General features: G+C 36.1%; 1 protein-coding gene across 4 annotated transcripts in view; it reads right to left on the bottom strand.

The window, feature by feature from the left end:
* STK3 (serine/threonine kinase 3) overlaps positions 1–11103 on the bottom strand; it is a 211910-nt gene that overhangs the window by 55510 nt on the left and 145297 nt on the right. The window lies entirely within an intron of this gene.

The following is an 11103-nucleotide window of genomic DNA, read 5'->3' as shown; positions in this document are numbered from 1 at the left end:
CACTCTGTCTCTGGTGAAGCCTCTCACCACCCCTGAGCCTCTGGCCTGTACCCCAGTTCTGTATGTACAAATAAATAAATCTTTAAAAAAAAAATCCTTAAAGTTCATCTATGTTGTTAAAACAAGAATTCTTTCATGTGGTCTTATTCTCTACATGGTATTTCTTTGCATGCATGTTTCTTTTTGTATATCTATTCCTCTGTTAATGGACACTGGGTTGCTTCCATATTTTGGCTGTTTTAAGACTGTCAGGAACACAAATGTACAAATATCAATTTGAGATCTTTCTGATGATAACTATTCTGTATAAGTTAAGCAAGTTTTTATCTTTACATGTGCAGAAATTTTTTTATACCTACACATAGGTCTTTTACATTTTCTATGGAGTTTTGATGGTTAAACTTAATATCTGATCTACTGAATTATTAAAAATCATAAGTAAACATGAATGAAGTTTTTTAAACTTATGAATTGCTTTTTAAAGGCTTGTCTTTACCTTTTTATTAAATTGCAAATTCCCTACCTAATTCAGAGATGTAAATCCTTTAAGCCAAACAATTTTAGAAATTAAAGACTGCAACCATCAGTGTTAGTCTTGATGCTCATGAGAAGGAACTAACAAGATGGCATGCGTTTTTTCAACATCATTACTTTTGAATTAGTATTTTCTATTAGTAGTTCATTATTAGCAAATGCAGATTAAAAATAATAAATTTGAAAATTATTGTGAGTTCTATCGTTTTTAAACTACCTCAGTAAAGTAAAAATGAATATGACATTCCAAATGTGCATATATTAGTGGAAAAATAGAAAAAGACTCTCAACACAATTGTTTATGTAAAGACTCATTATCCAGTTAGAGTTACTCAGATGTTAGAAGGTTTACAAGTAAGTTTGACAAGACATCTGGGGCCCAAATGGTGCCCACTGAAAAGACACTGAGACATTTCATCAAGTTATGCTAATACAAAACACCAATCTTTATAGTAAACCTTCAGAAGTTAAAATGTTCATATCTTATATACAAAACTGACAATAAAGGAATTTCTTACGGATATTTTACCAAAGGACAGCCACAGTAGTCTTTAAAGTATCTGTTAGAACAGATTGACTCATATATTAATAAACAGGAGAAAATTCCTTTTGTAACGTATTTTACCCTTATTCCCTAAAATCTCCTGCTGTTCAAAAAAAAACTGGTTAATGTGACAAAGTTACATTACTGACATCTGGATGGGACACATTAACATTTAAAATAGATTTTAAGTGCCCTTTATCTTCCCCTGGGCCTCACCTTTACAAGAGACATCTTTATCCTCAGAATTGAAATTTGGATCCTATGACAACATTTTACTCCAAAATAGAGTCCAGGAATTTAACCTCAAACATTCTCTCCCTATGCCCTTTTTGAGAGATTAAATAATATTCTCTACTTCTGCCATTTCTATGAGAACAGTAAAATAATAAAAGTGTAACTCAACTTATACAAATTTTTTATAAAATAACTAAAAAAAAAAAAAAAATGGCCCTCCCTGGTGGTGCAGTGGGTTCAAGTGCAGCACTGAGAAGCTAAAGCCACTTTGGCATGAGTTTGATTCCTGCCTGACCCGGAGGTGACCACATGGCACGGCAGACCTCTCCTGACCCGCCCGCTGCTCCCCTCAGCAATGTACTTCTTCAATCTGTCTGTTCTGTTCCCCACTCTGTCTCTGGTGAAGCCTCTTGCCGCCCCTGAGCCTCTGGCCTATACCCCAGTTCTGTATGTACAAATAAATAAATCTTTTTTTTTTTAAAGATTTATTTATTTATTCATACAGAACTGGGGTACAGGCCAGAGATGCGGAGGGCGAGAGGATTCACCAGAGACAGAGTGGGGAGCAGAACAGGCAGATCGACGAAGTACACTGCTGAGGGGAGCAGCGGGCAGGTCAGGAGAGGTCTGCCACGCCATGTGGACTCCTCCGGGGCAGGCGGGAATCGAACTCATGAGGTAAAGCCATAAGTGGCTTTAGCTTCTCAGTGCAGTGCTTTAACCCGCTGCGCCACCAGGGAGGGCCAATAAATAAATCTTTCAAAAAAAAAAAAAAAGGGAGAAGGGAGATAAATCCCTTAAAGGAATCCTTTGCCTAATATTCTTTTCTTTCTTTTTATTTCAAGAGAAAAGAAAGTTATACCAAAAAGTATATACCAAAAAACAGTATACACTATAAGCAAGAAAACTAGAGTAATACCTACAGTAAGAAGGATCTCTTAATGACATTATGAAATCACTTTATCCATGTAAGAAACTGTTTTTGGATATTTTGGTAAATAAGAAAAGAAACTAATGACATTTTGTTTACTACATTATTTGGGATTTCTTGTACAAAGAGCTCAATTCTGTAATCCCCTCAATATTACAGTTTTTGAGGGGATTATGCTAAATGATAAAAGTCAGAAGATTTCACTCATAGGTGGTATACAGAACGAAACAAAGGAACAGATAAAACTAAACCAAAGCCAATCCTAGAAATTTCACTACAGAAATGAGGCTAACAGAGGGAGACTGCAGGGAGGGTGCTGAAGCAAGGGGCCCAATAAGCCATGGTGGAGGATAATGGGTGCTTTGTGGTGGGTGTAGAGTGATAACATCCATCTAATGAGGTATGAATATATGCCCCTAAATCATGTGCAGTGTTATAAACCAATGCTATCTCAATATAAAATAATTTAAAAAATTTTCTAAGGAGGAAAGCAGATCTGTTTTAAAAATTCATAGGAGAGAACAGTTACAATTACCCAGCAACGTTTAACTACACAACACAAAACACATGTCCAAAAGTGCAGTCAAATCTCCAGGGAGAGGCATAGTCACAGAAATGGAATAGGAAAGAAGTTTCTGACTTACAATTTATTAAAAGAAGAAAAAAAGTAGTAGTCCCTTCAACAGGAGAGTGAAACGGGAAATCTCAAGATAGTAACCACTATCATATGTGCTTGTGGTTGCTATGGCAAATACATTTTTTTTAAACACAGAAAGAATAATCACATAAAATTGACATCAATTTCTCCAGTTGTAGCTGAATTCTGATACTAGCTATAAAAATATTTTTTAGTAGTAAATTTAATGCTCAAGATTACCTTATTTCCCAGTTTGGCTCCAATTCTTTCAACTATTTGCTATAGAACTAAAAACCATTAGCAACAAAGAATAAAATAATCATAGTTTGATCCCTCCGTGCATGTGAAATTAAAAAAGACAACAACTGCTTAACTTCCCTTTACACATTCCCTAAAACATATACAAAGAAACTAAACTGTGTGGAATATAAGATCTTTGAAAATATGTTTATTCATTCACTATTAGTCATTAACTTTCCTAATGCGCATGTCTCCCAAGTAGATTTTGAAAAGTCTTCATGAAAATTTAAATATAAAAAGGAATTTTTAAAATACTTTAATGAAATGCAATTTAATTTTTAATTTCTTAGCATGATTATGGCAACTGTGTTCAAGTGTAAAGAATGAAATAACAATCATAACCTTAGCATAATATATTTTGACATCAAAGGGATTTATGAATATTACCTAATTTGTTCTTCTAAAAATATTTTAAGATGTGGGTGTTCCACCTGATTAATGATCGTGGAAATTGGTCCTTTAGTTGTTGCCAAGAGTACAGTGAACACATATAAAACCCAGGATGTTAATACAGAAGCTACTGATATCAGCTTTTTCTTAACTTCATCAGGCTGTATTTTAAAACAAAGGAGGACACAGATAACATGGAGAAGATCCAGAGGCTATTCATAAAAAGAGATTAAAACTTAGAAAATAATATCTGTACAAAGGTTAAAGGGACTAAAATTGTTCAGCCAGGAAAAGTCTCAGGATACAATTTAGTAAGTATCCAACTATATATGAAGTGTTCCTGTAAAAATAGCTGTTTTCCATCTCCAATGAAGACAGAATAAAAGGTACCACACAAACTGAAGCCCAAGGATTTTAGTTAAATAAAAGGAATGACTTCCTGTGCAAGGAATGAGCATTGAAATGGCACTGTGTGCCTGTGTAAGCCCTCTCTTCAGGGGCGTTTACAAGACAGACAGATTTTCATTTATACAAGCAAGACTAATATTTACATGCTTGTCTGCACTCTGTGCTAGTAAAAGGAGTATCCTATAACCAAAATATCTATACTAACAGGCGGAGTCTGGGTCACACATCATTAAACATTCCACGGACCATGAGCACACAAAAAAGCAGACCATGTTCAGTATCCACAGGTGTCTCCCAATCTCTGCAGCCATACTGTAGCTGAACACCTAGTCCCTTTTTAGAGGAAAATTAAAGGTTTCTAACTACACAGTAAAACTGTGGATATTCGCACTCAGCTACAAGTAGGACTGTAGTTTACTGTTGTCGCTTTTATCGCTATTTTGTGGGCAAGACTAATCTTCCCAGCTAAAGAGGCATATAGCAAATTTTTTTTCCCTTTGTTTTTTTTTTTATTTCATTTTTTTTATTAAAAAGTTTATTTTTACATCATTTTGCACATTTTTTTTTTCATCTCAATTGTAATCCCCACGGGTTTCCCATCACCAAATCACCCCTGTGCCACCACCATAGTCCCGTGCATTTCCCTCCCTTCCCCCCCCCCCATTTTTGATCCCATTCCCCACTCCACCCCCACAGAATGTCTCTGGTCTATGGTTGTTCATTATTTTTTTTATTTCCTCGCCTGGTCCATTATACTCCTGCTATGAGTGAAACCATCCGGTATTTTTCTTTCTCTTTCTGGCTTATCTCACTAAGCATGATCTTTTCCAGCTCCATCCAAGTTGCTGCAAAAGACATGTGTTTCTCTTTTTTGGTTGCTGAGTAATATTCCATTGTATATATGTACCACATCTTTCTAATCCAGTCATCTACTTTTGGGCATTTGGGCTGCTTCCATGTTTTTCCAATTGTAAATAAAGCAGCAAGCATATAGCAAATTTTTATGAAAGAATGGTAAGACCTCTTTGGAGAAGTGAGCAAGTGAGTTCCCTTTTTACCTATGTTTCTTGGTATCTCAAAATTCCATGCTTAGTGATTTAGTCCTTTGGTCCAAGGTTTTGTAATTTTAAGAAAAAAATGCATGTATTTCATGAACACTAGCCATTACTAAGCATTTACATCTGAGCATCTAATCCTTTTCTAAAACAGGTTTTGGGGGAGAAAAAAAAAAGGAGGTGGAGAAGGAAGTGAACCAGAGCTGGAAGAGATGTTATTAAGCAAAGAGAAGGACATGGAAGTAGCTCTTCAGAGCAAATGGTCTCAGACCTACAATTCTGTCCAGCAACATTAGATGAACTAGGAGTGGCAATACCTACTAATCAGATTGTTTCTCCTTCTTGGTATATTCTCTAAAACCTTTTAAAATAAATGTATGGCTTATTTCCAGGATAAATGCCTAAATATCTAAAGCAGAATTTAATTTGTTTTCTCTTAGTAACTGAAACAAAAAACCGGTGATACTTAAAAAAAAATCACAATGTATTATAGGCATATGCAAAGAAAAACACATTTAAATTACATATTCTTCAATTAGAATTATTTAGATCAATATTTAACCACTGATATGCAGAATAATAAAAGGTTAATATAAGTAAACTATATAAAACCTAAACATGACCAGTTACTCCTCCACCCAATCTTAATGCAATATGACCATCCAGTGGACTCTCTGAATGTGCTCCATTATTCTTCAAGCTTCGTAAATACTCCAAGTGGAGTATGTATTTAGTGCTCCTAAATATTCTGAGCCCTGAGAGTAGAGCGAAGCTATGATTTCTATGTTATCAAGTGATAATTGGTTCTATCAGCACCTCAGAAGCATTACACAGGAGTTGTTTTTTATTTGATTTTTTAAAGAGATGAGCAAGGCCTGCTCTGGTCTACAGAAACAGGATTTCTGAGGTGCTGATTCTATAATGCCCATTTGTGAAATCAGTTATATGAAAACAAGAGCAATGTTTAGCTTGTAAATCAAGCCCACTACTCTAGCCTGTGGAGATCTGTTAAGATCATGATTCTGTCTAGAATATATTTTGATTTTGTTTCATTTTATGTCATCTGCAATGCTAAGGGACTTTATTCTATAGCCTCATTCAGTTTTCTATAAAAACAATGAACCAGATAGGGCTGGGACTAGGTCCTAAACCATACAAAGAGAAATCTCACTGAAAACAATTATCTTTTAACAAAGCAGTTGACAGAAATTTAACTACCACTACCACTACACAACCACTGTCTATGGTGAGCCCTCATACGGGCTGGAAAAATTAAACACTGCACTTTCCAGAACCCCTTACAGGGACAATCCCAGATAGGTATAATTTTTTACAACTGAGAAATACGGCAGAAGCAATAAGCCTGCTACTGTAGTTATTTCCTTCTAAGAGAAAGAAACAGTGAGGGAGACAAGGGGGTTATAAACAGCATTCTAGCATGCAGTGGCCACCATTAAAGATGCCATGGAATAGCTGCAGTATCAGTGGTAGCTTTTCACCTTGAATCACAACAGGGATTAATCTTCAGGTGTATTGCTAAACTTAACAATGCCAATAGCAGCCTGCGTCTGGATTCACTGCCTTTCTGATTGCAGCGATAGTTGTTCCACATAGGGTCACTTTTGTAGTGATGTAGAAATCTTCTCTGAGGCCTAGTCTGCACAGCCCTCTTCTCTGATTCTGTTAACATTCGCAACTTTCACTTAAATCTCTTCAGGTTTAAAATACCTACTAAAGTAGTTTCTGTCCCCTCTAGCAAATCAAGAGTGATCCCTCTACAATTCCATTTGCATATAATTATTCAATTCTCATAACAAAATCCATCTGTTAAGTTATACTACATAGAATCTGCAAAAAAAAGTACTTCCAAAGTACTAACACACAATATCTAAGCCCTGCATTTTCTATGATCTAGTAACAAATCAATGCTATCAAAAAAAGAAGTTATTCCGATATGATATGTTCCACATAATCCATTCTGATTTATAATGATGCAAGTCTCCTTTCCTAAAGGACTCACAGATGTTCTAGTCTCCTGTACAAGAGGGATGCTGTGCTCATTAGTATCAGCGTAGCATTGTCACCTAGGGGTAAATATGGGTCTATCCTCTGCTCCTACCATTTACCTGCTATGAAATCTTAGGTCACTTAACATTTCCAGGTCTCAGCTTTCTTAGTGGTAAATGCTACAATGCTACAGGGACCTTGTAAAGAGCAAACAGGTAATGCATGCAAAATTCTCAGTGCAGTGTTTGGACCTACAGTAGGCCCTAAATTAATGATGGCTATAACGTGAGAAATCCAACTGTTTTTCTCCTTATGAAAAAAAAAAACAAATTTTAATTTACTCTTTCATGCTTCCATGATATCCATTTCCTCAGAGACATCAAATTTCACAAGCAACAGAATATAGTTTTCTCACCTGCAGGTTATCTCCATAAACATTAATGATCACACTTCTAGTTAGAAGACAGCAAGTCAGCAAATGGCTTCCTTACCATTTCCTCATCTGGCCAAACTGCTCTTTGTTTGCCATACAATATTCATTCTGAAGGTCACTAATCTCTATAGAATCCTCTAAATCTTAATGACTAAAGAAAAATGAGCAGGGTCATGAAAGAAGCAGAAACAGGTGGGAGCTGCTCAAGGGCTCAACATCGCCAGTTGCAGGTAGCACAGGCCTCTCTAGCTGTCTGAGAAGCAGGGATGGTAAGAAGAGGGCAGAAAAATTAAAGAGGAGGAACTGGGCAGCTAGCACTCCTGCCTGCCTGTATCTGTGCAGGTGCCTCTCTTTTTCTCCTTTTCCTAGTGAAACTGTCCTTTTAAAAAGTGTTTAAACAAACAAACAAACAAACAAAAAACAAGAAGAGGACCTCCCTGGTGGTGCAGCGGGTTAAAGCACAGCACTAAGAAGCTAAAGCCAATTCAGCATGAGTTCAATCCCCACCAAGGAGGTGATCCACATGGCACGGCAGACCTGTTCTGACTCGCCCACTGTTCCACTCAGCAGTTACTTCGTCAATCTGTCTGTTCTGCTCCCCACTCTTATCTCGGATGAAGCCCCTCATTGCCCCCGTACCTCTGGCCTATACCCCAGCTCAGTATGCATAAATAAATAAATCTTTTTATTTTTAATTTATTCATTTATTCATATGGAAATAGGATACAGGCCAGAGATGTGGAGGGTAAGAGGATTCACCAGAGACAGAGTGGGGAGCAGAACAGGCAGATCAACAAAGTACACTGCTGAGGGGACCAGTGGGCAGGTTAGGAGAGGTCTGCCTTGCCATGTGATCTCCTCCGGGGCAGGCGGGGATCGAACTCATGCGGAAGTGGCTTTAGCATCTCAGTGCTGTGCTTTAACCCACTGCGCCACCAGGGAGGGCCCATAAATAAATAAATCTTTAAAAAAAAAAAAAAGAGGAAGATCTGATGAGACTTGACATTAATTCAATGAGCAAGTGAGGAGAGTGAGAACTTCAACATTAATTTTTCTATCATAGTCCACAGTCCAAAGTCCATGATTAAAACAATTATATAATTTCTTTACATTCCTGAATAATGTTTAAATTTTTCTACAAAGCAGAAAGCAAGATAATCTATTAAAATTGAGAGGAAAGCTGACAAGAAAAGATTTAATGGCAATCAAAAAAACTCGTCTTTTATACAAATTGCTGAGAAGAGAAATAAGGCTTGGGTTGAAGGCCATGGACTAGAGGTTCATATGTGAGATTTTTTTCCAGCAGGGGAAGACCTCAGGAGATGGACAGGTAGACTGATCTGCAATCATATTTTGCCCAGGGGAGCAGAAAAGACAGAGAGGAGGGCAACAGAGCTAAGGATGTGAGTCAGGAAGGAAACTGTCTAACTTGACTGAAGGGTAAGGCTTTTCCTCAGACACCAAGAGACAGTTTTCCCTCAGGGCAACCAGAGTTACCAGTCTAGCTTCAGCCTATGGGACCAAAAAGTTCCATTATAGAGACAGAACTAAATAAATCTGAGCTGACCAAAGTAAAAGGCATGTCTTCTTTTTCCTGACACAACTGTTTTGCCACAATCATCCCCAAAAAAACCTTTTTTTTCTACAATCACAAGAATCTGATAATGATAGATTCTTGACCTGATCCTAATCTACTCATTCAAGATGAAAAGTACTAAATGTTGATTTCTTTAGTGACAACCAATCTACTATCCCACAGTTAACCATTTATAATTTCACCTGACATACACCTGTTTGGATAAAGTATAACATATAAGAAAGTAGAGACCCACGAATAAATGCTGATTGATGCTAGACTGTGAAAGACTTTGGTTATCCCCTTGAAACCTGGATATTAGATGAGGACATCCCAGAGATGTGAAAGGGAAAAATGGGAATATGATTGTAAAAGTAATGTTGTTAAAGCTGAAAACAGTTTTGAAGAGCTGTTCTTGGGATATCACTTCAAGGTTCATGCCCACTTTAAAAAAATTAAAAAATTCAAATTTTAAAATATTTTTTGTCACATTTCTTCACTTCCCTAAAAATTACCTTTTACCTTTTAATAATTTTGCTTCTTAAAGTGAAAGCACCACACTTTCAGAGATATAGAAAACAGATTTGTAATTCTTACCTCTGTGACTAAAGTTATTATAATATATGCAAATACAATGTAAACCAATTAGAATATTAAATTAAGGAAATAATTTGAAACTGAAATCATGAAAAGGGTGATGGAATTCAGAATCTTTAGCTTAAAACAATTTAAAACTTTTAGAAAATTAAAAGTCTATATAGACTTTTTAGTGAACAAAAAATGATGAAAACATATTTAGCAAATGAGGCTCTGACATGCAACCTGTGAGTTCAATGTAATGATTCTAAGAAATTTTAAAGAAAATTTGGGTCACTTCTCTTAGGAAAACAAAACCAGAGGTATAGGAATATGGTATAAGGAAAAGTAAGTTCTGTTTCAATAACTTCATGTTATTTACTACTCTACTGATTACTACAGTGTGACAATCCCTGGGTGTTACACTAATATCACTTGAGTAGACTTTTGGAACATGGAAGCCCCACATTATTCAGTGATGTTTAAATTGCAGAAACTTAAATGTGGAGAGTTGGCTGATGGTATTTAAAATTTACTGAAGCTCACAGAATAACTGTAATTATATAAGCCGCTAACTGCTCAACTTAAAAATGGGCCTTCAATAAGAGTCCCTGTCACAAAAAAAGAAAATCATATTTAGGACATAAAATTATAAAATATAATAAATTATGTCTATGACTATCAAAGCTAAAGCCACTACACAAAATGCTATCATTTTAAAGTATGATGTCTGATAAATCATCTTTTCCCTGAAATTATAATTATCTGTGCTATTTAGAAGCAGTACTGCCTCATGTTTATTTAGACTTTGACATAGGTACACACAACTAGAGTGGTAGGAGAAGAGGAAGGTCAGTAGGTATCAAGAGGTAACTGATTTGTTTTGTCTATAACAATGGAGCCACAATCCCCACACTGTCAACTACAATCTTAAAAAGCTGAAAGAATATTAAAAAAGAAAGAGAAAGAAAAAGAAAAGCTAGTTTGTGAAGGTATCTCTACCTTCATCACTCTGTAAGCAATGGAGATCAGAGAAAATGTCCTACCCATCATTTTAGCCCCCGCAGCAGTCCTGAGACACTCAACTGAATCAGCTCTGCGTGAGTTACCATCTCTTGATCCTTCTTTCTCTTGTTTCTTTTTTTCCTGCCTCTGACCTATTTCTTCCCTTAGCTTGCAATCCTCTGTCACTGTGGCTTAACTGATAATTTAGACAACATGAAATAATATTATGTTGTATTTACTGGAACAGAATTTTAGGTTCATTTTTAATTGGAAAAGTAAATGCTAGGAACACTATCATTTTATCTCTAAAATTCTTTGCAAATTAAATTATGGGCTAGCATCCTTAAACAGAAAAATTTCCATAACCTTAAATTAAAGATGTATTGCTTTCTGGTATATTTAAAAAAAATTAAAAAAAAAGGCCCTCCCTGGTGGCGGGTTAAAGCACAGCACTGAGAATCTGAAGCCACTTC

The sequence above is a fragment of the Condylura cristata genome, unplaced genomic scaffold (assembly GCF_000260355.1).
Source record: "Condylura cristata isolate star-nosed mole 26May11 unplaced genomic scaffold, ConCri1.0 scaffold00009, whole genome shotgun sequence".
Classification (NCBI taxonomy): Eukaryota; Metazoa; Chordata; class Mammalia; order Eulipotyphla; family Talpidae; genus Condylura; species Condylura cristata.
This window is presented reverse-complemented; position numbering and strand designations above follow the sequence as displayed.